Source organism: Paroedura picta, chromosome 10 (assembly GCF_049243985.1).
Source record: "Paroedura picta isolate Pp20150507F chromosome 10, Ppicta_v3.0, whole genome shotgun sequence".
NCBI classification, from domain to species: domain Eukaryota; kingdom Metazoa; phylum Chordata; class Lepidosauria; order Squamata; family Gekkonidae; genus Paroedura; species Paroedura picta.
The window spans coordinates 76,326,916-76,350,387 of NC_135378.1; the positions used below are offsets into that span (position 1 = coordinate 76,326,916).

General features: G+C 47.5%; 1 protein-coding gene across 5 annotated transcripts in view; it reads left to right on the top strand.

The window, feature by feature from the left end:
• The first annotated feature begins 509 nt into the window (after window positions 1-509).
• GPRIN3 (GPRIN family member 3) overlaps window positions 510-23,472 on the top strand; it is a 43,286-nt gene continuing 20,323 nt past the window's right edge. The window contains exon 1 of one of the 5 annotated variants that reach the window (XM_077300898.1): window positions 510-935. The gene's annotated coding sequence lies outside the window, so the exon portion shown is untranslated. Of the gene's footprint in view, window positions 936-1,212; window positions 1,788-1,852; window positions 2,015-8,924; window positions 9,563-23,472 lie in introns of those variants that run through there. The other 4 variants (XR_013224933.1, XM_077300895.1, XM_077300897.1 and 1 more) reach the window with 4 other exon arrangements.

Here is a 23,472-nt window from a genome sequence, read left to right on the forward strand (position 1 = left end):
TCCCTGAAGGAGGGGCAAGTTAAAACTTGGGTCAAAAGAGCTATAATATTGGATGCCTGGTTTGCTCCAGGCAGAACCTTCTGCCATTAACTTATTTTCAACACTGAAAGTCTTTAGACTACCTCGATTGTATTCTACCATCTGAAGCAGTGGGCTAGCCCATGAAGTTTCACCTTAGTCTTTAAACTGTCCCAAGCCTCTCCTTTGTTTATCCCCCCCCCACCCCCGCTATCCCTCCGGATGTTTATGATGGTCGTTAAGCCGGACTTCGAACCTTCCCTCCTAGCTCCGCTCGGACGGACCGGAGTCAAGGAGAAACGCACTCTGCACATGCCTAGAGACGCCTCCGTCTTCACTCTTCCCCCTATTTCCTGGCGGACCCAGCGTTCGTGGGAGGCAGGGGCCGGTCTGGGGGGGGGGCTGCTGTTCGGCCCGCTGCCCCAGTCTCCTGGGCTCGCCCCCTTGCCCACCCGCTCCGGGCTCCCCGCCCTGCAGAGCGTCCCACCCTCCTGGAAGCGCCAGCACGCCCGGGTGAGTGTTCCTCGGCCGCGCCAGCCAGCGCCTTGCCCCCTCCGCAGAGCACAGGCTCGCCCGGCCGCGAAGTCGGGGGAGCGGCTAGAGGCGGCAGGCAGGCAGGCAGGCAGGCGGCAGCAACGCCCCCGGGAAGCACCTGCCCTGCGCCGCCCCGGACGGCACCGCCACCGAGCGCTGGCTGGGGAAGCCGCCGGCCTGCAGCCCTCCCTCCCTCCGGCTCGCGGCTCTTCCCTGCGGCCCCCCGAGGAAGCGGCGTCTGCAGCGGCGGCGGCGTCTGCGGGCTCTCTCCTGCCTTGGCCGCTGGATGGCTTCGCGGCGGGCGGAAAGGCGGCGCGGGGAGCGGAGCAGCTGCCTTCTCGGCAAGGTCGTCTCGCCTTTCGCCCGGGCGGCAGCTGTCGGAGGTGAGGCGGGCGGGCGCGACAAGGCGGCGGCGGCAGCTGCTTCTTCACCGGGCTCCCCCCCCCAAGACCCATGGAACAGCTCTTTTCCAATATTGCCCTGGGTTGGGGAGGGAGAGCCCACCTGCGCCGTAAAGGGGAGCTCGACGCGGGAGCGGGGTCCTGTAGCCTTTGCCTTCGCGCCCGCTTCTTCTGCAGGCGGGCTAGCCGGAGACGTGTGAAAAGGGCTTGCGGGCGCGTGTTGGTGGCGGCGGGGGGAATCGGGGAGGGGGGGGCGCCCAGGTGCCTGGGAGCCTTGTGGCCTCCTGCTCTTCCCCATAGGAGGCATGCTGCGGCTTTTGCTTGCCCCCCCCATCCGCGATCTTGTGTGTGTTGTTTTTTTTTGGGGGGGGGGGCAGGTGGTTGCCCTTTTCTCAGACCTGTTGGCTTGATGCGATTGGAAATCGGCAGGAAAGGAGATCTATTGTGTTCTGGTCCTCAGCCTTACCTTTGAATTCAAATAAAGGATTGTTTCCCCCACAAATTTGTGGTGCCTTGGGTTGGGGGCTGTTTTCCCTTAGCAGGCATTGGTAGGACCTGGAGGAAATGTATCAGGCCAGGTGACCACAGGAGTGGGGGGTGGAGAGAGAAAGAGACACAACCGATTGGACTGAGGCCCAGATTCATGCCATGTCTCTGAACTGTTTATGGGCGGCTTTGACAGCTGGCTAATTTATTCTGAAATGTAGCCGCTGAGGGAACTCTTCCTTCCGCACAAGGTCAGGATGAGTCTGTCTCTGCAGCCTTTACGAAACCAGCTCCTTTGCAAGATTCGCTTGTGCTGATTTGATGTTCTGCAGATCTCAAGACCTTCAGGTTTGTTTTCTCGTTGCTCCGGGCTGCACTGTGATAAATGAAAGGCGATGTGGTGTAGCAGTCAGAGAGCCTGGAAGACCTGGGCTTAGATCCCAACTATGCCGTGGAGCTTGTTGGTTGACCTTGGGCCAGTCGCTGACTTTCTGCTTAGCCTACCTCGCAGGGTGGTTGTGAGGATGGAATGCTGCCGAGGACCGCCGGTGTCATCCTCAGAGAAGAAGGGTCAGGTAAAACTCTGCTAGTTAGATGAATGATCCAACAGGGGTAAATTGAGTGGTTGTGTGGTTTTTGTGTGTGTGTGTGTGTGTTTGTTTGTTTGTACCATTCTGCTGGACATGCCACTGCTCTGCTGTATCCGCTCATGGAAGAGGAAGCAGAAACTGTGAGAAGGGTTGTAGCTTCCTGCTTAGCACTTACAAGAGGGGTTAATTGTTTAATTTCCTTTTGTATGAATGCAGCTTAGTTACAATGGGCGGACACTGAGTACGCAAATGGCCAGTAGTGTAGTTCATACCAGGGGCTGTAAAATCTGTGACTGCGGAAGGAGAAAATTGTGCAATTGGCTTCTGTGCAAAAAAAAAAAAAAAAAAAGTTTTCCTCCTTTAGCTTTACACAAACACCCTGAGTTCCCTCTTCCTGTTTCGAAAGCTAGCTCAGTCTCCTGCAAACCTAAGCCGTGGCAACCGTATGCGTTTGTGGGGCCTTATTGAGTTGTTTGTCGGTTTCGTTTTTTTATTTGCTGGTGGACGTTGGATTTTTAAGGCTGTCTGCAAATGCACAATTTTGGAGGCTGGTACTTAAGACGAAAAGAAAAGTGCGAAGTTAACAGTTTTTATAAAGGAGGGGGTGGGTATATCGCCCGCTTTGATGAAAGTTAAGAATGCCTGTGATACGGGCTCCATTTCGCAGGACGTTTTTCTGTACCTGTTCCATCACAACGAATGGGAACTATGAAAGTCAGAGCAGGCTGCAGGAGGACTGGCTTTGGGGCTGAGCTCTTTGTCTTTTCTTTTCCTTTTCTCTTTTTACTGCAGTGTGTGTGGTTTTCTTTCTCCCCCCCCCCCCCCATCCAATGGAGAAGAGTCATTACCATGGCAACACCACTGTCACAGCACCGAAATACTTCCTCGGCACAGGTGATGGGGGGGGGGGAACAAGACGGCGAAAACAAGCCGTGGTCTGGTGACGTCCTTTTGTTAAGGCTCCCGATTTTTAATGACTGCTTTTAATAGCAGCTGTCTTTACGAAGGCGCTTGGATTGAATTTGGTACCCGGGAAAAGGGAAGAGGACAGAGAGAGAGAGAGAGATGGGGGAAACATGAATCGGCATTGCTTCCGTTTGCCGTGGGTCTTTTGGGGGTACAGGGTTTTGGGGGGGGTTTTACCCAAAAGTACATGATCATTTAATTCTCAGGCTGGCCTGCTAAGCACCTTCGCTAAACTCTGCAGTGCTGCCGCTGTGTCCTCACCGGTGGCCTTGGGTTGGCATGTGGGGACCGGCTCCCTGCTGTGCTCCAAAACAGACTCAAGTGACCTTGGGACAAGTTGCTGAATTTCACACCTATAAGTGAACTTGCAAGGTTAGTAGGAGAACAAGTAGATAATTTTGTGAGGGGGGTGTTGCCGGAGCAAGGTGTGCTGTGAGGCAAGACGATAAGCTACTCAGTGCCTTGTATACACAAGAGCCGACTGCAGACAGAGCTCCACAAGACGGGCTGCGGACAGGGTGGGAAGGGGAGTCCAGGAAAATCAGTGATGCAGGCAGGAAGCGATAGGGGGCACCCTGGGAGAGTTGTACCATCTGTGCCTTAAATGGAGCTATTGCCAAAATAGTTCATCATGATATGGTGGTGGGCCTTCTCCCCTTTATCTCTGCATGGGCAGCTTTCAAAGAGGATAAGACAGATTCATGATGGATAGGTCAGTGTCAGTGACACTGACAGCCCTGTCTGCCAGTGGTGATGGAAGGGAACCTCCATGTTCAGAGGCACTCTACTTCTGAATCCCGGCATCAGGAACCGACATTAGGGGTAGGCCTCGGCCTGTCTGCCCCGTGGGTTGAACCTCCAAAGAAACTGGTTGGCTGCTGTGTGAGACAGGATGCCAGACTAGGTGGACTATTGGTCTGATCCAGCAGGGCTGTCTTTTTTAGTTCTGTCCAACAGCAAATAAGCATTGAGCAGAAATATACACTGCTTTGCTTTCCCACCACGGTTCACCAATAGTTTGTGAGGTATGACATGCAAACTAGGGCATAGTGCTCACAAACGTTTTTGCTGAGGCTGTGTCCCTCCAGATGTTTTTCAAGAGGATGTTAGGAAGCTGGTGGGCCTCCCCAGGCAGCCTTTCTTTCAGCCATAGGCTGTGTAGTACCTGCACTGCCAGGACAGGGCTATGGGTGGAACTGGTAGGATGTGAGAAGAACGGAGTTACTCTAGCTGTAGTAACGCCACACCCATCAGTTTCCTACACTTCCATGATGTCCAGCACAAGACCAAAGAAGCACAAGACCTTTCATCCCTTAAGACTCTTTCTATGACTGCTGAGATGGATCTGCCCATATGGGGAACTCTGGAACATTGGATGGTTTTATACAGACAGCAGAAGATAGGGTAGATGGCAGTATTCCTCTGTAGTAAAGGTAAAAGAAAATCTCTTCTTTAAAAAAATAGACATTGGAATAAAGGTTCTAGGGCTAGAATTTAAGTAGTGTTCCTGCCTGTATAGCTCACGATGCGGTCTTTAGTAAAAGTATGGTCATCTGAACCCGTTGATTTCAGAAGAAGAGTTGGTTCTTATATGCTGCTTTTCTCTACCAGAAGGAGTCTCAGAGCAACTTCAAGTCGCCTTCCCTTTCCTCTCCCCACAACAGACAGGTGAGGTGGGTGAGGCTGAGAGAACCCTGATATTACTGCTCAGTCAGAACAGCTTTCTCAGTGCTGTGGTGAGCCCAAGGTCACCCAGCTGGCTGCATGTGGGGGAATGGGGAATCAAACTCAGCTCGCCAGATTAGAAGTCCACACTCCTAACCACTACACCAAGCTGGCTCTCCCACCAAGTTAACCAGCTTAGCGAACAGCACACCTGAAGAAGTCAAAGAACTATGGCATTACTACACTGTCGTTGAATTAGGACTACCTAACTATATGGAGAGCCTCTTGTGGCACAGGGTGGTAAGGCAGCCAACATGCTGTCTGAAGCTCTGACCATGAGGATGGGAGTTCGATCCCAACAACCGGCTCAAGGTTGACTCAGCCTTCCATCCTTCCGAGGTCGGTAAAATGAGTACCCAGCTTGCTGGGGGGTAAACGGTAATGACTGGGGAAGGCACTGGCAAACCACCCCGTATTGAGTCTGCCAAGAAAAGTTAGAGGGCATCTCCCCAAGGGTCAGACATGACTGGGTGCTTGCACAGGGGATACCTTTAACTATATGGAGGTCTAATATCACTGTATTCTATCTTTCTTTTTCTTTTATGTTATAAAGCTAATAAATTCTGGGGCAGAGAGAAAGAAGGTGTAACTCTGGTTAGGATTGTACTGCCAGTGACTTTATATTCAATGAAATGCCAAGCTTCGTCCTTGATACTTTTGTATGCGCAATGCTTTTTCTCCTCTATGGGAGGATAGCAGTCTCTCTTTCTCGCACACAGGAATGCCTGTGAATAGAATTTCTATAATTCAGGAGCACTTTTACCACATTGGTGTCGATTAGTCGTTAGTGAGTCATACAGATGCTTTCATGCCATTTGGCGACATCTTATTGAATGCTGGAATTATGTTAATAGAACACAGAGATGCCTGAAAATAGCCCATGTAGTAGATCAGGGACACATTAGAGGTCTTTTGGGATAAATTCATATGACCTAATCAGCATGGCATAAAAGACAACTGACGTGATGTCAAGTATTGGACTACAATCTGGGGGACCTGGGTTCAGATCCCCATTCTGCCATAGATGTCTGCTGGGTGACCTTGGGCCAGTGACACACTCTCAGCAAATCAACCTTGCAGGGTTGTTTTAGAAATAAAATCGAAGCAGGGAGAATATTGCTGTAAATCGCTCCGGGTCCGCGTTGGGAAGAAAAGAGTGATATAAACGAAGTAAATACATGCTGTTTTTGACAGATGAGGCCAGGAAAATAATATCTAAAATACTAGCCTTTCCTACTTGAGAATCTACCCAATCCTTCAACACCAGGTAGCACCCTTTGTTAAGGGTATACAGGAAATAAACAAGTTGAATTGACGTTTTAGTGTACGTGTATTAGTGAATTGTTTTATATTCTGAGCCAGACAAGGAAGAGCAGCATACAAGAATAAAGATGATTATTATGAAACCAGCTGGGCAGGTGGAGGCAAATTCATTCCGAGGTGACTACTCTGCTTTCCTTGCTTGCTGTAGAAGCGCCGGCTGTGTGGAAGATAAACACTGCTGCTTTGCTGAGTCGGCACAGCAAGCATGCGGATTTGGGTCACGCGGAAGTTGTGTAGGATCCAATCACCGCCCTTATGCCAATGGGTGGCAGAGAGTGAGGGAGGACGGGAATGTTGAAAAAATAACAATATAAAGCATGAGTGTTCCTGAGCTTTAAAAAAAAACGAGTAAACCAAAATATTCTTTGCTATTTTCCACTTTTGCAGGCTGGAATAATACTACAAAGAAGGTGGGAAGGGATATTGGTCAGTAAAGTACTTTTTACATTGAGAGAGAAGCTAAAGGGAAGGGGGAAACATTTAAAAGTGTGATTCTGGATGTTAATGAGCCTTATGTGAAAGTTCTTGGGACGTTTGATATCAGCCTTGGTGCATAAGGTGCTTTAATTGTACTCCAAAACGTTTATAGCAGAAGACACACAATAGTTTTTTTATAGTGTTGTTGTTGTTGTTGTTGCCAAAGCATATGACACAGAGCAGCGTCCAAGCTTCTGAGTTTCCAGAACTCTTCATCAGGCCAGGAAGGGGTGGGGGAGATGTTCAAGTCATGATCTTGATGTCTCGTATGTACAAAGCTTTTTAAAAAATCATGTCGATGAAATGGTGTTGGGACTGGGGAGTCATCATGCGTAGCCTGTTTCATTTTCTGGGTGTGAGAGGCATCCAACCGAAAATATAAAAACAGTAGTCAGCTCTGCCGAATGCTAAGAATGTGAATGTCACAACTGCATTTGCAAGCATGTTGTCATGCAAGTCTAAGCCATGTGGTTGGCTGTAGGTTCTAACTGAGTGTATATTGTAATAGCCGACTTTTGACACAAGAACTCTTCCACTAGCAAGGAGGCTTCTGTGTTTTCTTGCACCAGAGGAGAACATTGCCATTAGCAGAAAGGACCTGTGGGATCCAACACCGTGGTTTTGCTTCTGTGTAACGTGTGAAGCTGCCTTCCAGCTCTTCCTAAGAACACCGCTGCTTGGTGCTATCTGTTATTAAAGAAAATGTAAGAATTGGCTGTCTCCACGTGTGGATTTTCATGTGCAGACAGCTGGGTGCTCCTGTATTTTGGGGAATCTCCTTTCTTGTCAATCTGCTGTTTCTGAGCATGACTTGTGGGGCTTTTCCCTTTGAGCTGGATCAAAGGAGGAAGTTTGTGGTGGTTGTGGCAGAAGTGTGTATGTGTGTGTGGACCAGGGCCCTGCATTCATTGCCAATCTGAGGACAGGGCAGGGCTAAGCTGTGCTTTCAATATGGCTCCTCCTCTCCCTCCAACTTGCCCTTTAAAGGGCACAACTAGAATATGATGTCTTTTTAACCATGGCTCAGCTATGAAGCAGGGAAAGGGGGACCGGTGGCTCATGGGAAGGGACTCTGGGATGGGGGTGCAGGGACGGGATGAGTGGACATCCTCACCACCTTTGCTGTTTCCATAGTAGAGGTTTTCTTGCCCCAGCATAGAGAGCCAACATGGTGTCAGCAGATTCTAATCCATCAACTAGGGGTTGATGGCCAGCTGGGTAACCTTGGGCCAGTCCCAGTTCTCTCAGAACTCTCTTAGCCCCACCTATCTTCCAAGGTGTCAGTTGTGAGGAGAGGAAGGGAGGGCCATTGTAAGTTGCTTTGAGACTCCCCAAGGTAGAGAAAAGCAGAGTATATTAACCAGCTCTTCTTCAATGAGGAAGGAACCCATTTTTTAAAAATTCCACTCTTGATTCTTTCTTCTGTCTTTGCATCTCAAGAGCGTGCAACCGAATGTCAGCACCCTGCAGAATATGGTAACTCCCTGGGGTGCAGTAGGCTAGCTCCGCGTGTCCCTCTATTTTGGTTTTTGAACGTTTGAGCTAGCAACACACTACAGAGGTGATGCTGAGACACAACACGCCTCCAAGTTTAAAGGAGCCCAGAGACTGGGGGAACTGCTATATTCTTCTGTGTTTTTATTCATGGGTTGAAAATGTAGGTTTTGTAACCATTTAGATGTCACAGCAGCAATTTCCACCCATTTGATCTCATTAAGTCTGCCAGATATGAAGAGGCCTCTCATCTAGTGTATTTTCTTTCCCTCAGTTACTTATAGACTATGATTAAACTGCTCCTGAAACTTCTCTTTGGATCCATCAAGGAAGCAAGCAACGGGCAGCTGGAAGGCAGGCTGTAATTTTGGCTGTTTTTTTCCAATGTCTCTTTACAATCTGTGTCCTCAAAATAAATCGGAGGGGTGTGTGTGGAGTGGGACGTGACACTTCCTTTTTCTTCATGATGGAAGAGTCCTGACCAGCCATTCGTTTAGGGCAGGGGTAGTCAAACTGTGGCCCTCCAGATGTCCATTGACCACAATTCCCAGAAGCCCCTGCCAGCAAATGCTGGCAGGGGCTTCTGGGAATTGTAGTCCATCGACATCTGGAGGGCCGCAGTTTGACTACCCCTGGTTTAGGGTGCTGCGAATGCACGATTTCGGCCGCGCATGGTGCATGCGCAGGTGTGGCAGTTGCCCTGCCGGTCCCCAGTCGCAGAAAGGTTGGGGACTACTGCTCATGGGGACTCAATGGAGAGCGCATATTACACCAGTGCTTTTCCAGCTTCACTGGATCCAGATAAGAGAACAAATCCAAGTTCAAGGTTTTTTTCTTACTCTCAAAGCTCTGTATTTACGAGACCGCCTCTTCCACTGTGCCCCCCCCCCAAGAGCACTAATATCTAGTGGCCGGCACTTGCTCAGGAAGCCCAGCCCAAAAGAAGTAAAACAGGCCTCAACCAGAGTCTTTTCAGTTCAGTTCTGCCCCCCATCCTGGCAGAACACTTGTCCTGGTGAGATCAGGGCCGTCAGCAGCTATGGAGGGCCTGCAAGACAGAGCTGTTTTGCCAGGCCTATACTGAGGCCTATATTTGAGGCCAGGAAGTTAATACCAAGAAAACTGGCATCAAACATCAATTCTCCATTCCCAAAACCTTAATCTGCCCAACAGATAATCTGCCCCCCTCCCCCTTTATAAGGTTTTTAAGGAGGCAGTTTTAACAGTATATTTTAAGAATAGCTTTTAAAATACATAAAATACCAGTTTTACCCGCCCCGAGTCGGCTGAAAACAGTGAGTTAGAAAAATAAAGTTTATCATTATTATTATTCTCCTCATTATTATTTTAGTGTTTCCTATTTTGACACTAAAGGACAACCCACTGCACAATACTGAAATAGCTGAACCCCTCTCATATGTGTGTTGTAAATTAGCATTTGTATTTAATTCGACAGATGATGTTGGCAGCTACAAAGGAAATACTTAACTAAAGAAACATGACAGCTTCTAAAGAGTGGAAATTTGTGGTGAGAAAGCTTTTGAGCAGGTAATGAAACGGTCCCCAGCATGATGCCCCTAAGTGCCATGAGGACACCAATACCTTTCCTGGCACCTGTCAGGTATTTTTAGAAAGTGGGTGGGGCTTGCTGGGGCTCTTGGTCACTGGAGATCTGATGGGCTGTGCAGGTTTTCAGAAAGTTGCTTTGGCAGCAGCTGCCACCACAGCCCAAAAATCTTCACTAAGATTGAAGGTATATGCAAGAAAAATATCGTTCTTTCACCGAAGCTACTGCCTGAAGTGTTCATGAGTTACTGTTAGTGTTATGCGTGATCTCACTCCCTCACATTTTGTGACTGGCTCCACCTCTCATGGAAGCCATTTTGTGGCTCGCTCCCCCTCCTGCAGCAGCCATTTTGTAGCTGCACGCGCTGCCATGTGTCTGAATTTCAAAAGTGTCCACAGGCTCCTAAAAGTTGAAAACTCCTTGAGGTCATCTGTCAATGAATTGTCATCAGGTATAATCATGTGAACACATACAAATATCTTTCCTTTTGAATGTGTTTTGTGGATTTTCGACTCTGCAGCTGCTTTCCTAAAACAAAGACTTGTTATGACTGGTATTCTAATAACAGCTATTTAGTTACTTATTAGTTGGTGTCAGGGCCTTGACGAACGGCTGCCCTCCAGGCACTCCTTCACCGGTAAAACAGCTTTCATTGCCATAGTCTGCAGATCTGGAAATTCACCATATGTAGCAAAGAACAGTTGAGCTAGTAATATTTCATTGGCATAAATGCCTTGAGCTGAATTCAAAGCCAACTTTTTTTTGTCCCCTTTCCAAATTCAGCAGTTGAAAAGAGTGTGTTGAAAAATGTCTTTTCTCCATGTAACTTCCAAAAAATAATTAAGCTCATGCAAAACCCAGGGTATGTACTGATTGCCCACTGCCTCTCTGCAAGATATTCTGTTCTGGTCTTGCTCTCTTCCAATAAGCACCCAGCAAGGGTGAGTAACACACAGCTGTGTCAGTCGTTCGCATGCAGAGACTCAAAATAATTGCTTGCCTTCCAGAAGAAAAAGGAATCTGGTGGCACCCATTTGTTCTTGAGTGTTGCCAAATACTTGTGTGAAATTTGTATTTGTTTATTGTAAGCAAGGATTGTACTTTGTGGGTGCCAGGTTGCAGGGTGGTGGTGAGACCATGTTGGAGAATGCACAGGTGAATAAAAGTGCCATCCTATGCAGACTTCCCTTCAGCCTTTAAACCCATTGATATCACTTAATGGGTTGAGAATTGTACTTTTCAACAATGCTTGAAGTTGATCCTTTCAATGTGAGCCTATGTGCAAACAACTGGAACAAATGCAATTGTGTCTCTTTTGTGTGTCAGTGCCATCAAGTCATGGTGACTCATGGTGACCCCATAGGGCTCAAGGCAAGAGACACTCAGGGGTGGTTTTCCATTGCCTGCCTCTGCATCATACCCTTGGTATTTCTTTGAGGTCTCCCAACCAAATATTAGCCAGGGCCAACCCTGGTTAACTTCTGAGATCTGAGGAGCTGGTTCTCTTGGGCTATCTTGTTGTTGTTGTTGTTAGTTGCGAAGCCATGTTCGACCCATCGCGACCCCATGGACAATGATCCTCCAGGACTTCCTGTCCTCTACCATTCCCCGGAATCCATTTAAGTTTGCACCTACTGCTTCAGTGAAAGGTAATTAGACGGGTTTGTCCATCAGTGGCTACTAGTGGTGTTAACTAAGTGGAACCTGCCCATCTGGAAGTGGTAAACTTCTGGATAACTCTGTTTTAAGGCAACATCTTGAGGCAGTCGTACCTTCTGTGTCCTTTTTCTGGCCGCCCAAGAACTTTCTGTTTGACCGCTGTGTGAATCAGGATGAAGCCTAGATGGGCCACTCACTGGTTTGCTCCAAGGGGCATCTCTGATGTTCTTGAGTGTTATAAAAATAACACTTTTCATGAGTGATCCTGGTTCCTTTTTAAGAAACTGACAAAAGAATCTGCCAGTTACCGGAAGTTTGAGAAATGTTAATACAAGTGCTTATAAAAAAGCTGATGTTTCTGTTTCAGTAAATGGTGTGACATCCTCTTGTGTCTCTAGAAGTCAACATCTGAGTTTCCTGTGCAGCAGGATGCTGTTGTTCATACATATCTTTGAAAATGCTTCTTTCTGGTTTTTTGAACTTGGCAGAAGCTTTCTGTGGTTCACAAGCCAAAACGTAACCAGCCTGACGAGGAGTCTGTGACCATGATTCTGGGTTTCATTGTGAAGGTGGAGAGAGGTGTGCTCTGTCTCACATATTTGGAGAGAAGAGCTTCCTTTGGCTGTGTGGATTTCAACGTCATCTAGAGCAGAGGTAGTCAACCTGTGGTCCTCCAGATGTTCATGGACTACAATTCTCATGGGAATTGTAGTCCATGAACATCTGGAAGACCACAGGTTGACTACCCCTGATCTAGAGAATCAACATTAGATGAACTAGATATCAGTCTCTCAGCTACTTGAGACTGTAGGGAGAGGTTTTCATCCCTGGATGCTCCCCCTTACAACCCCCCCCCCCAAAAAAAAACCTGCTCATAAATATCAGGGTGAAGGATTCTGGCCTCCCATTCTCCTTCCAGCCTGCTTGTTTTCTGTATTTAGGACATCTTTAAAATGAAGAGTTAAAATGTCCTGTCATGTGTCCGTCCACCCGCAAACAGAAGTGGCGCAGCCCAGATAGATGTATACCACATTGTTTCCCGTTGTGCTTGGTGTAGTGGTTAAGAACGGCAGCTTCTAATCTGGCAAGCCTGGTTTGTTTCCCCACGCCTCCATATGCAGCCAGCTGGGTGACCTTGGGCTCACCACAGCCCTAATAGTGTTGTTCTAATGGAGCAGTCCTGCCAGGGCTCTCTCAACCCCACCTGCTTCACAGGGTGTCTGTTGTGGGGAGAGGAAGGGCAAGCGATTGTAAGCTGCTTTGAGACTCCTTCAGGTAGTGAAAAGCGGGGTATAAAAACCAACTCTTCTTTTTCTAGACATAAGCAAGCGAGCACAGCCTGTTTCAAATCTTCTCTTAGCTTGCCACCGGCAATAAGGGGGTGCCCTTTCTTCTTTACTGGTAGGATTATTAATAAGAATGACTGAGACAATTGCATGCACCCCAGTGGGTGGTTGAACCTAAATAGCCTCCTGTTTATAGCACAACTTAATTGAGTTTTTGTCTAGACAGTGCCATGTTGTTCTAGCTAAGTAGGAAGTTGGCTGTTATGTTTGGGTATTGTTCTTGACATATTGCTGCTGGCCAGCCCAGCTCTTGGCCTGTAAATAAAATCAATCCAGACCTTCTCCCGTGTTTGTAGTTGCTTACTTAACTTGTGAAGTTAGCCGGTTGGGTAGAACTTGAGTTTATGTATTTCCAGCTATTGTTTCATAATATCCAGAAAGCCTGTCAGAATCCATGTTGGCAGAAAACAAGATCTCTAATAAATAGACCCTGAAGATCATGCTATTGATGGAATATTAACCAGGGAGCGTGTGTCTGTTTTCCATGAGAGTAGCAAAGGATGACGTCTGTAGCAAGGTGGTTAGTAGGAAAACTGAATGTTTGCAGTGAGGCAGCGATAACCTAAGAAGAGGGAAGAGACGGATTTCAGCTCTGTGGAGCAGGCATTTCCTAGGTGACTTTTGAGCATGGTCTTCCCACCATCCCTCTCCTTGTCGCAGGCCTACAAGGTCACCAATCTGAACACAGCCCACCAGCCCCTTTAACGTACTTGCCGGGTGTTCTGAAAACCCTCCTATTTCAACAATTCTAGGCAGGCAGTGAAAACTGGCAGGGCATAGAGCTGCCAGTGGGACTCCATACAAGGCTTTTAGGCTGTATTTAGCTTGGGGTGTCACAGCTGTATGAGGCCTTTTCTATTTTTTTTTCATTGACATCACATCTTCCAGCCTGGCCATGGGGTTGAGAACGCACTGGTCACCCTGATGGACGGCCTTCGCCACCAGCTAAACAGAGGCTTGTCAGCGCTGCTCGTATTGCTTGACCTCACAGAAGCATTCAACACAATGAACCCAGAGCTATTGGCTCACCACCTCACTGACACCGGGATATACGGGACAGCCCTTCAGTGGCTGATTTCCTTTCTCTGGGGTCGCGGACAGAGGGTAGCTATTGGAGAGAACCAATCCTGTGGCTGCCATGAAGAGTGCCACAGGGGCGTGGTTTTCTCCCCAATCCTGTTCAATATCTTTATGCGCCCTCTAGCCCAGCTGGTACAGAGGTTCAGACTGGGATGTCATCAATATGCCAACAGCACTCAGCTCTTCCTCCTGATGGAGGGCCGCCCTGAATCTCCCCCAGACTCATTAACCAGATGTCTTGAAGCAGTGGCAGGCTGGCTCAAACAGAGCCATCTGAAACTCAGTCCCTCTAAGACGGAGGTCCTGTGGTTTGGTAGAAAGGGTCCCCATGAGGAAGCGCGTCTGCCCTACGTGGGTGGAGTACAACTATCAGTTGCCCACTCAGCCAGGAACTTGGGCGTGAACTTTGACACCTCCCTCTCTGTGGAGGAATGGGTCACAAGAGTAGCATGGATGGAATTCTTCCATCTGCACCAAGCTACCAGCACCCAACCTTGCACCAGAAACCTGAGCCACAGTGATCCACATGACGGTCAACTCTATAATAGATTTCTGCAACTCACTCTACACAGGTTTACCCTGATCCCTGCTCCAGAAAATACAGGTAGAATAGAACACATCAGCTGGGGTTCCCACAGGAACACTCTGGAGCAGCGGTAGTCAAACTGCGGTGCTCCAGATGTCCATGGACATTTCCCATGAGCCCCTGCCAGTGAATTGTAGTCCATGGACATCTGGAGGGCCGCAGTTTGACTACCCCTGCCCTGGAGGGTCCACATTTGGCCCACGCTCCAACAGCTCTGCTGGTTACCTGTTGAATTCCAGATCAGGCTTAAGGTCTTGGTAATCACCTGCAAGGCCAAATGCAGTCTGAGCCCTTTGTACTTGAGGGACCGCCTCTCTGCTTATACCCCTCCATGAGCTCTACACTCCTCAAGAGCCAACAAACTGGTGATCCCTGGCCCCAAAGAGGCATGCCTGGCCTCAACCAGAACCAGGGCCTTCTCCATGCTGGCCCCCACTTGGTAGAATGAGCTCCCAGACTAGATCAGGGCACTGCGGGCTCTAAAACACTTCTGCGGGGCCTGCAAAATGGTGCTCTTCCGCCAAGCCTTTGGTTGAGGCCAGCAGAACGCCAACCCAGAAGTCACCTCCCAATCACCAGCTATGCCAAACCGAGACAAAATAGGGCAATGCCTGACCAGCCACTGAGCGTTATGAATTGTTAAATAGCGATTAAGTTTGGAATTGTTATGAGCTGAAATGTTGATATTTTCTGTACTGTTATGTTCAAAATGTTACAATTTCAAACTGTTCTCATGTACTTGTGTTCTATTTACTACGGGCTACAAACCATAACTCTGAAAGGTGCAGATGTTTATTGTAAGCTGCCCCGAGCTGTAAGGGAGGGTAGTATAGAAATGAAACAAATAAAATAAATTTAAAAAATAAAAATAAATAAACCTATGTCACCAGAGATATCAACAAGTGTGATAGTGAAAAAGCTTGATCCTTCAGTCACGGTTTACCACCGGTATGTCTGGAAAGGAGCAAACATGTGGGTCCCCCCCTCCCAATTTAAAATCCTGCATATAATAGAGAAGAATTGTCATGGTTTTTCCATGGAATGACTATCGGAAACAGTTGCCTCCTCTCACTCCCCATTTTGATTCCAGTCAGCATTAACTGCCCTGGTTCAAACAGCAGCTTCCACTTGGCCTATAAATGTTCAAACTGGCCTTGGGTCCTGGGAAGCAGCTGGGAAGGAGCATAGCTGAGTAATGTGCCTTCCGTGACCCTGGTTCCTGAGGCTACCGGAGCGGAAGGACAGGCTATGGCATGCTGGCTTTTAATTGCCAGCTCCAGATCAAAAAGTGGCCTAAGGGGTGAGAAAACGAAGGAGGGCCCTTTAGTTAAATTCAGCTCATGTGAGAGACGGTGCTCTGTGAGCAACTAAGGATCTGTCAGTGACCTCCTTTTCAAGCTAGCAGAGGAGGATTCAAAATTCATTTTAAAAACCGCCCACCTCTCAATCAAAGCTGAGGGGACAATTTGGTTGGAGTGACGTACAGTTTAATTTGGAAACTGAAGAAGAAAGTGAATATAATGGCAAGGAACTTTGTGCCGGGAGATCCCTGTGAAGATCTTTTCTGTGAAGATCTGTTTCTGTGAAGAGAATCAGTTTCTACAAAATTATCATTCAAAGGGACTTTTTCATGGTTAACAAAATGTGGCCATGGCCACAAAGGGGACATTAGTGTGGGGGGTGGCTTTCTAAATCCATTTCCCATAGGCCAGCCTCCTCAGGAATAGCATATAGCTATCCATAAATGGTAATGACTGGGGAAGGCACTGGCAAACCACCCCGTATTGAGTCTGCCAAGAAAACGCTAGAGGGTGTCACCCCAAGGGTCAGGCATGGCCTGGTGCTTGCACAGGGGATACCTTTACCTTATCCAGAAATTGGCCCAACAAGTGTGAAACAAATTTTGTGGTGGCCAGTGTAAGTGGGGAAAGGGCCCCAGAGAAAGAGTATGGAAGCCCCTTGTGACAGACAGCATTATAATAGTGAGGTTCTTAGTGCTGAAGTAACAAGTAAGTAAAGGGTTAAAATTCCTCACAGAGAGAGAGCTGGAGCAACAACCACCTCCAGGCTCTCTCATTGGCCAGCCACAGCTAAGAGGATATTGATATAATAATTATGTGTCGCTGCTTCGGCCGCTTCGGCCGCCAAAGCACCCAACCCTATGTTAACATTTTAGGTCGATACCTCCCCATCCGAAGTACACATAGACCATTTTTCCTTAGAAGCAGAGCTTCCTTGCCTATCCATAGATGTCTCAGTAGGCGTTAGAATCCAATCTGCTACAGCATGGCCAGCATGCCTAGACTAATAACAGCCCAATGACTGGTGTACTGTCTGAGGACCAAATAGGAGATTTGAGGACCAAATAGGGCAGTGACTCAATATTCACAACTGGGTGCTTTGTCTGTGCCTGGGAGGTATGCCGATCTCTGCAAAGCGTGCCTTTGCATTCATGATGCACATTTTCCCGTAGTGCACCTAGGTAAATGTTACTCGAATTCAGCCACCACTTTCTGTGCGATGCCACCTGTATCCTCCATGCATGTCCCATGGCCACTCAAACATTAACTCTAGCAGCAAGAGTGGCTTGAGCATAGATAAAGAAAAGCCGGGCTTACAAGTGGTTTAGAGACGTCACCACAACTTACAGTGCTGAAGTAGCTGAGTCTCTAAGCCAGGGGTAGGAGAGGAATGGGAAGGCGACTGTAAGCCGCTTTGAGCCTCCTTCGGGTAGGGAAAAGCGGTATATAAGAACCAACTCTTTTTCTTCTTCTTCTAGTCAAACTGCGGCCCTCCAGATGTCCATGGACTACAATTCCCAGGAGCCCCTGCCAGCGAATGCTGGCAGGGGCTTCTGGGAATTGTAGTCCATGGACATCTGGAGGGCCGCAGTTTGACTACCCCTGCTCTAAGCAGTTGGGTTTGAACCCAAGCCCTTCCCTGCTCATATTCATGAGTCATGGAAAAAATTAAGTCTTATGTAATTCAGAGCAAACATCAAAGATGCCAACGTTGGGGTTTTAAATCCTGTTTTCGAGGCTCCCACACTCGGCAGCAATTATATTAACTGACATAAAAGAATTGAGCAGCCGAGTGTTTTGCAAACATTATTGATTTTTATCTTCACGGCAGCTCTGGGAGTTTGAGTGCTGTCATTTGACTTCTAGGTTACCAGTGAAAATGCAGGTATGCAATACAGGACGGGGGTGGGTGGGTGGGGTGGGAGAATAACCAAGTGCCACTTCTGTGGGAAGGTGATGCTGCAGCCCCTTAAATCCCCTCTAGGATCCCCATAGGATAGCCAGCTGCAGCTTGGGGCGCTCCTGGAGACTTACAAGTAGAGTTTGAGATTTGGGGGTAGAGCCTGGGGAAGGGAAGGACCTCAGCAAGGAATAATGCCATACAGCAGGGATTCCCCAGCAGGGTTTCGGGTAACCTTGGGGTTATGCAAGAGCTCCCCAGGGGTTACGTGGCCTTTCCCAGAAATCCAATTGGCTGTTGACATCATTATTTATCACCGGAACCCACATCCCCTGTTGCTTTATAAGCCTCTTTCTCCACAATCGAAAAATGGTAAATGACGGATGGATGGATGGATGGATGGATGGATGGATGGATGGATGGATGGATGGATGGATGGATGGATGGATGGATGGATGGATGGATGGATGGATTCCCACATCTTACTTGCACACCCACTTCTCTGAAGGGCCATGTCACCACTTCCGGGGTGCTTCAAAACCTGAAAAATATTTCAGGGGGCTCCTCCATGGTCAAACAGCTGAAAAAGGCTCTTATAGTGTTTATTCTCCAGAGCAGCAATCTTTTCCAGAGGAATTAATGTCTGTTTTCTGGAGATCAGATGGCACCCACTGCAGTTCCGCCCAACCCACTGGGCTATCAGTATGAGTTTACTTTAATGTTTAATTTTTCCATTCATCATTCTTCTTCTTCCTTCGGGGAGGGCGCTATACAAATCTAATAAATAAATAAAATAAATTCCGGGGGCACTCTGGGCCCTAAGATTGAAGCATTGGGGAGGGGGGAGGGGGAGACATTTTATGGGGCCTAGCAGTCCAGGCTGCAGCCCATTACCACAAGCAAAAAAGTGTTGACCCAGCTGTAGTCTGCATTGCAGGGTAATTACGAAAACATCTATCTGTGACCTCGAGTGCATGACTCGGATTTTGTGAGACTTTCGGGAGCCACTTGAGAAGTTGTGTCACAGCAGGCCAAGCTGCATGCTACCTGCTGAGTTGCTGAGTCAACCTGGGCTCCTCTCTAGAACCGTTAATATAGGACTGCGACTTGCACAACTCGCTTTCAGGGAAGTGGGTGTTAATACCCCTCTGGCTGCCGTTGTGAATCATGCCGGAGACTGTGGCAGAACCTAAAATAAGCTTCAGCAACAAAAGCACTCATCCCAAACATTTTACTATGGGATAAGAGAAGTTAGGCAACCTAGTAATGTGGTGTGAGAAATGCTGCCAAGTCACTGCTGATTTACCGCCACCCCTGATGGGGCTTTAAGACAAGAGAGGCAGCTTGTCATTTCCTGCCTCTCCGTAGTGCTCCTGGACTTCGTTGGTGACCTCCCATCCAAGTACTAGCCCGGACTAATTCTCCTTAGTTTTGGGATCTGAAGCGGTCAGGCCAGCCTGGGCCACCCGTACCACACAACTGTACTAGTTCTTTTTTTGGATCTGATATTCCTAGGTCTCAGAGGCCCAACAAGTATGCCTGACCCTGCCCAATGTGTGTGGTCACCCCAACACAGGTATTTTTGCATGCATGGGTGGCTTCAGTCTGCATGAAATAATCTCTGGGGTTTTGGTGGGAGCCTCATTAGGACATGTGTGCACATGCAAGATATGTGCACGTCCTGCCCCTGTTTGCACAATATGACATTTGTGCAAATTAAGAACATCAGAGGTAGTACGTGCACCTGATAGGATTTGCTTTGGTTTACTTTCTGTCCAACTTTTCTCTCCATTTGGGGGGGGGGGACGATAGTGGCTTCCATCATTTTCCTCGCCTCTGTTTTATCCTCACAACAACCCTATGAGGTAGGATGGGCCGAGAACTGGACCAAGGTCTCTCAGCAAGGTTTCACGGCCAAGTGGGAAAACTAAATACAAAATGCGAAAACTGTGTATAGAACAGGCTGTACAATAAAGTACATTAAAAATGGTCTCAAGAACAGTGAACTCACATCTCATTTGTAGATTGGTTATTTAAATTTCTCAATGTACAATAGGACAAGTAGGCGTGTGCAAAAAAAAGGGGGCCATTTTGGATTCGGCCCAAGTCCATTTTGGCTGAAGCCCTTCTGTGGCTTGGATTCCAATGACAAGGGAAAAAAGATTCTCGGTTCTTCATCGGATCAGATACTTAATAACAACCCAGTGGCAAAATCCCATCCCCAAATCCAATAGCCCCCTCTATGCCTCAGGGGTGAACTAAGGGGGTGCCGACTATCCAGGTAAATAGATGAATAAGCTTGCCTGACCTGGAGGGGCCCCTCTGATCTTCCACGCCTTGGCCTCAACCGAAGACCTGGCAGAAGAGCTCCATCTTGCAGGCCCTGCGGAACTGTAAGAACTCCTGCTGGGCCCTCAGTTCTTCCAGGAGCTCATTCCACCAGGTCAAAAACAGCTCATTGTCTTCCCCTTCTCTTTGACTCTGCCTTCTTCACATATTGTGAGGATAAAATTTTAACTGGAACCCTATACCTTGTCCAGAGAGCTCCATGTAGGAAAAGCAGGAGAAGAATCAAACTATTAATGACAATAATTTTCAGATTTTTCAAGCAACCAAGGTAAGGCAGATTTTAACTCCTGGGGTATCTGCTATTTTTCCAGGTCACAGTTAAGAGACACAGGCCGTTCAGAGATGCATTAACATTACAATGGCTTGCAGCAGATATAAAAATGCATTTAAAAGCAGTGTAAAACCCCCCTGTGTGCGCCCAACCGGCTTTGCTCAGGTTTCCACAAAAGTTCTGTGGAATAGTTCCGTTGTAAAAGAGAGAGTGCTTCAAATAGCTGCGTCTTGCAGTGTCCCACAGAATGGCTTCCTTGTGTAAACAAGCCAAATGCATACTCTAATTCCAGTTCTAAATCACTAGAATGACACAGGATTATCTGGCCATGCAGCGAGTGTGAAAGGCCTGGAAGATTTATGTAATGCAGAAGACTAACAAAGGCCCAGCCGTAAATCTATTTCAGGCATCCCTGTGAATCCCTGCCTATATTGAATACATGCACACAAGTTACTAGCCTGCAAAAAAAAAAAAAAATCATTTACAGTGCAAACCTAAGTAGAGCTGCACCCTGTAACTCTGTTCAGGATCACACCATCCGTAACTGGCTTGCCCTGCCCATATATGTGTTAATCATTTGCTACCTAAGAGATAAAAGCTCTTCCAATGCTTTTTTTCCATTTAGCCTGGAGGCAATTCTTGCTTACCTCAGGCGAGAGGCTAGCCTGTGACTTGCAACCCTGCCCTAAAATCTATTGTGTTGTCTCTGAAAATGGGTATTTGCAGGCACTCAGGCTGCAGGGGTTAAAACATTTTGGAAAAAAGAACCCTGCATATCTAGGCAATGTTCCCTCACTGGACTGCAGTTCCTCATTTTTTTGCTCATGCAGGCCCTGCCAACAGAAGTTACGAATATGTCCAATGGGGCAGAATAATGCATTTTCCTTCACCTCTAATACGTCAGACCCGTTCTTGCTGAAACACTAGAATATCAAAGCAAGCCTGATCTATGCAGAATCTGTCCGTCATTTGGCCAAGCATTATGCAACTAAAGCTAAGAACTTCAACGCTGCAACGAGTCGCCAGCCCAGTTGAGCTTTGCATCCAGCCAGCGTTTTCATTCATCACGCGCAATTTCCCTTCTTACCACACATGGCTTTTGTTCATGCAGCTCCTGTAATCCCCTGCATAGCTTATTTCTTTGGTCAATGGGAAACTCCTCCTTTTCTTGTTTTTAACCAGCAAAAAGCTGGTTAGATTCAACATTGCATTAGTAGGTGTCCATATTCCTCTCCAAGAGCCTCTTGTGGTGCAGGGTGGTAAGGCAGCAGGCATGCAGTCTGAAAGCTCTGCCCATGAGGCTGGGAGTTCAATCCCAGCAGCCGGCTCAAGGTTGACTCAGCCTTCCATCCTTCTGAGGTCGGTAAAATGAGTACCCAGCTTGCTGGGGGGTAAAGGGTAATGACTGGGGAAGGCACTGGCAAACTACCCCGTATTGAGTCTGCCATGAAAACACTAGAGGGCGTCACCCCAAGGGTCAGACATGACTTGGTGTTTGCACAGGGGATACCTTTACTTTATATTCCTCTCCAATCTAAACAATTCATTGAGTCTCCTAACAATATGCAGACTTGTGGTATTGTACCTTGATGTTTCAAAAGCTGAAGCTCTGCTTCCCAACCATATTCTGCACAATCCTGCCACTTCTGGGGTTTCCAGAAGTCTGAAGAATGTTTCAGAGATTTCTCAACAATAAACAAGTTGGAAACTTCTTTAAGTATTTAAAAGGCTGTTACTTAGAAGAAGGCAGACAGCTGTTCAGGCAGCAGAGGATAGGACTCACAAAAATGGGTTTAAATTACAGGCAAGGATATAGGCTGGATATTGGAGGGGATTACATTAAGAGTAATTCAGGTGGGTAGCCATGTTGGTCTGAAGAAGTAGAACAAAGTCTGAGTCCAGTTCCATATATTCATTTGTACTGCTTTTCTGTCTTTCATTAATCACAGCAAAATCACCCCTGGGATCTATTTCAATTAGGATAACTCCTGTAAGCTAAAAAAAAACAAACAAGCATTTAAATCTGACTGCTCTCAAACGTTTAACTTGAAAGTTGGAAGGTATTATAAATACTTTGTCTTCTGTAGGTTAGAGATCATTCCTGCTTCTCTTTCAGCAGCACCTAAAGTACAAAATTTGGATAAATGATTCTCATACCCAAAATTCAACTCCAGGAAATCCCTTCTGCATTTAAAACTAAATAGAGCAAGTTTAAAAGCAAACAGTGCCCATCTGATCATGGGGATGCAGCGATGCTTACCTCTGTGCCTCTCTGGAATAGATGATTGACTACTTCCTTTGCCCTGAGCATCACCATCATCTTTTTCCTATACTTGATAAAGGTAAAGGTATCCCCTGTGCAAGCACCGGGTCATGCCTGACCCTTGGGGTGACGCCCTCTAGCGTTTTCATGGCAGACTCAATACGGGATGGTTTACCATTCCCTTCCCCAATCATTACCGTTTACCCCCCAGCAAGCTGGGTACTCATTTTACCGACCTCGGAAGGATGGAAGGCTGAGTCGACCTTGAGCCGGCTGCTGGGATCGAACTCCCAGCCCCATGGGCAGAGCTTTCAGACTGCGTGTCTGCTGCCTTACCACTCTGCACCACAAGAGGCTCATCTGTATCAAGAACTGCAATTCAAGGCTCTTGCCAACATACTCCTCTTACACACACACTGCAGCCTAGTAACTGCATACTTAACTCAGTTGTGTAGTTCTGCCCAGACATCTCGCCTGAAGGAAACCCTTCGGTTGCATGGAAATTGCATGTATTAGCCTGTAATCAATGACAGGGAATGTAATTGTCCCAGCGTTTATTATCAGCCAGCTTTACTTTGTACTTCCTTTAGGCTTTAACAATTCATTATAATCAAAGAACGATCCAAACAAATGAAAGGTTTAGTGCACCGTTCATGAACTACAGAGCATATATTCCAGTCCCTCCCCCCACCCCGTAGCAATGCTTGCTTGGTGGCCAACATGGTGGCACATAAAGAATTATAGGTTGCTTGTGTTTGAAAGGGAGGATCATCCTGGATGAGCCAGCCTAGCCCAATCTCTTTGGATCTTGGAAACTAAGCAGGCACTATCCTAGTTAGCGCATTAGTAGGAGATCATTAGTAGGAAAGCCTTCCATCCTTCCGAGGTCGGTAAAATGAGTACCCAGCTTGCTGGGGGGTAAACGGTAATGACTGGGGAAGGCACTGGCAAACCACCCCGTATTGAGTCTGCCATGAAAATGCTAGAGGGCGTCACCCCAAGGGTCAGACATGACTCGGTGCTTGCACAGGGGATACCTTTACCTTTACCTTTAGGAGATCACCCAAGAAGCCCAAGGTCCCCAATCAGAGACAGGCATTGACTAACCTCCTCTGAATGTCTTTTTCTTGGAAAAC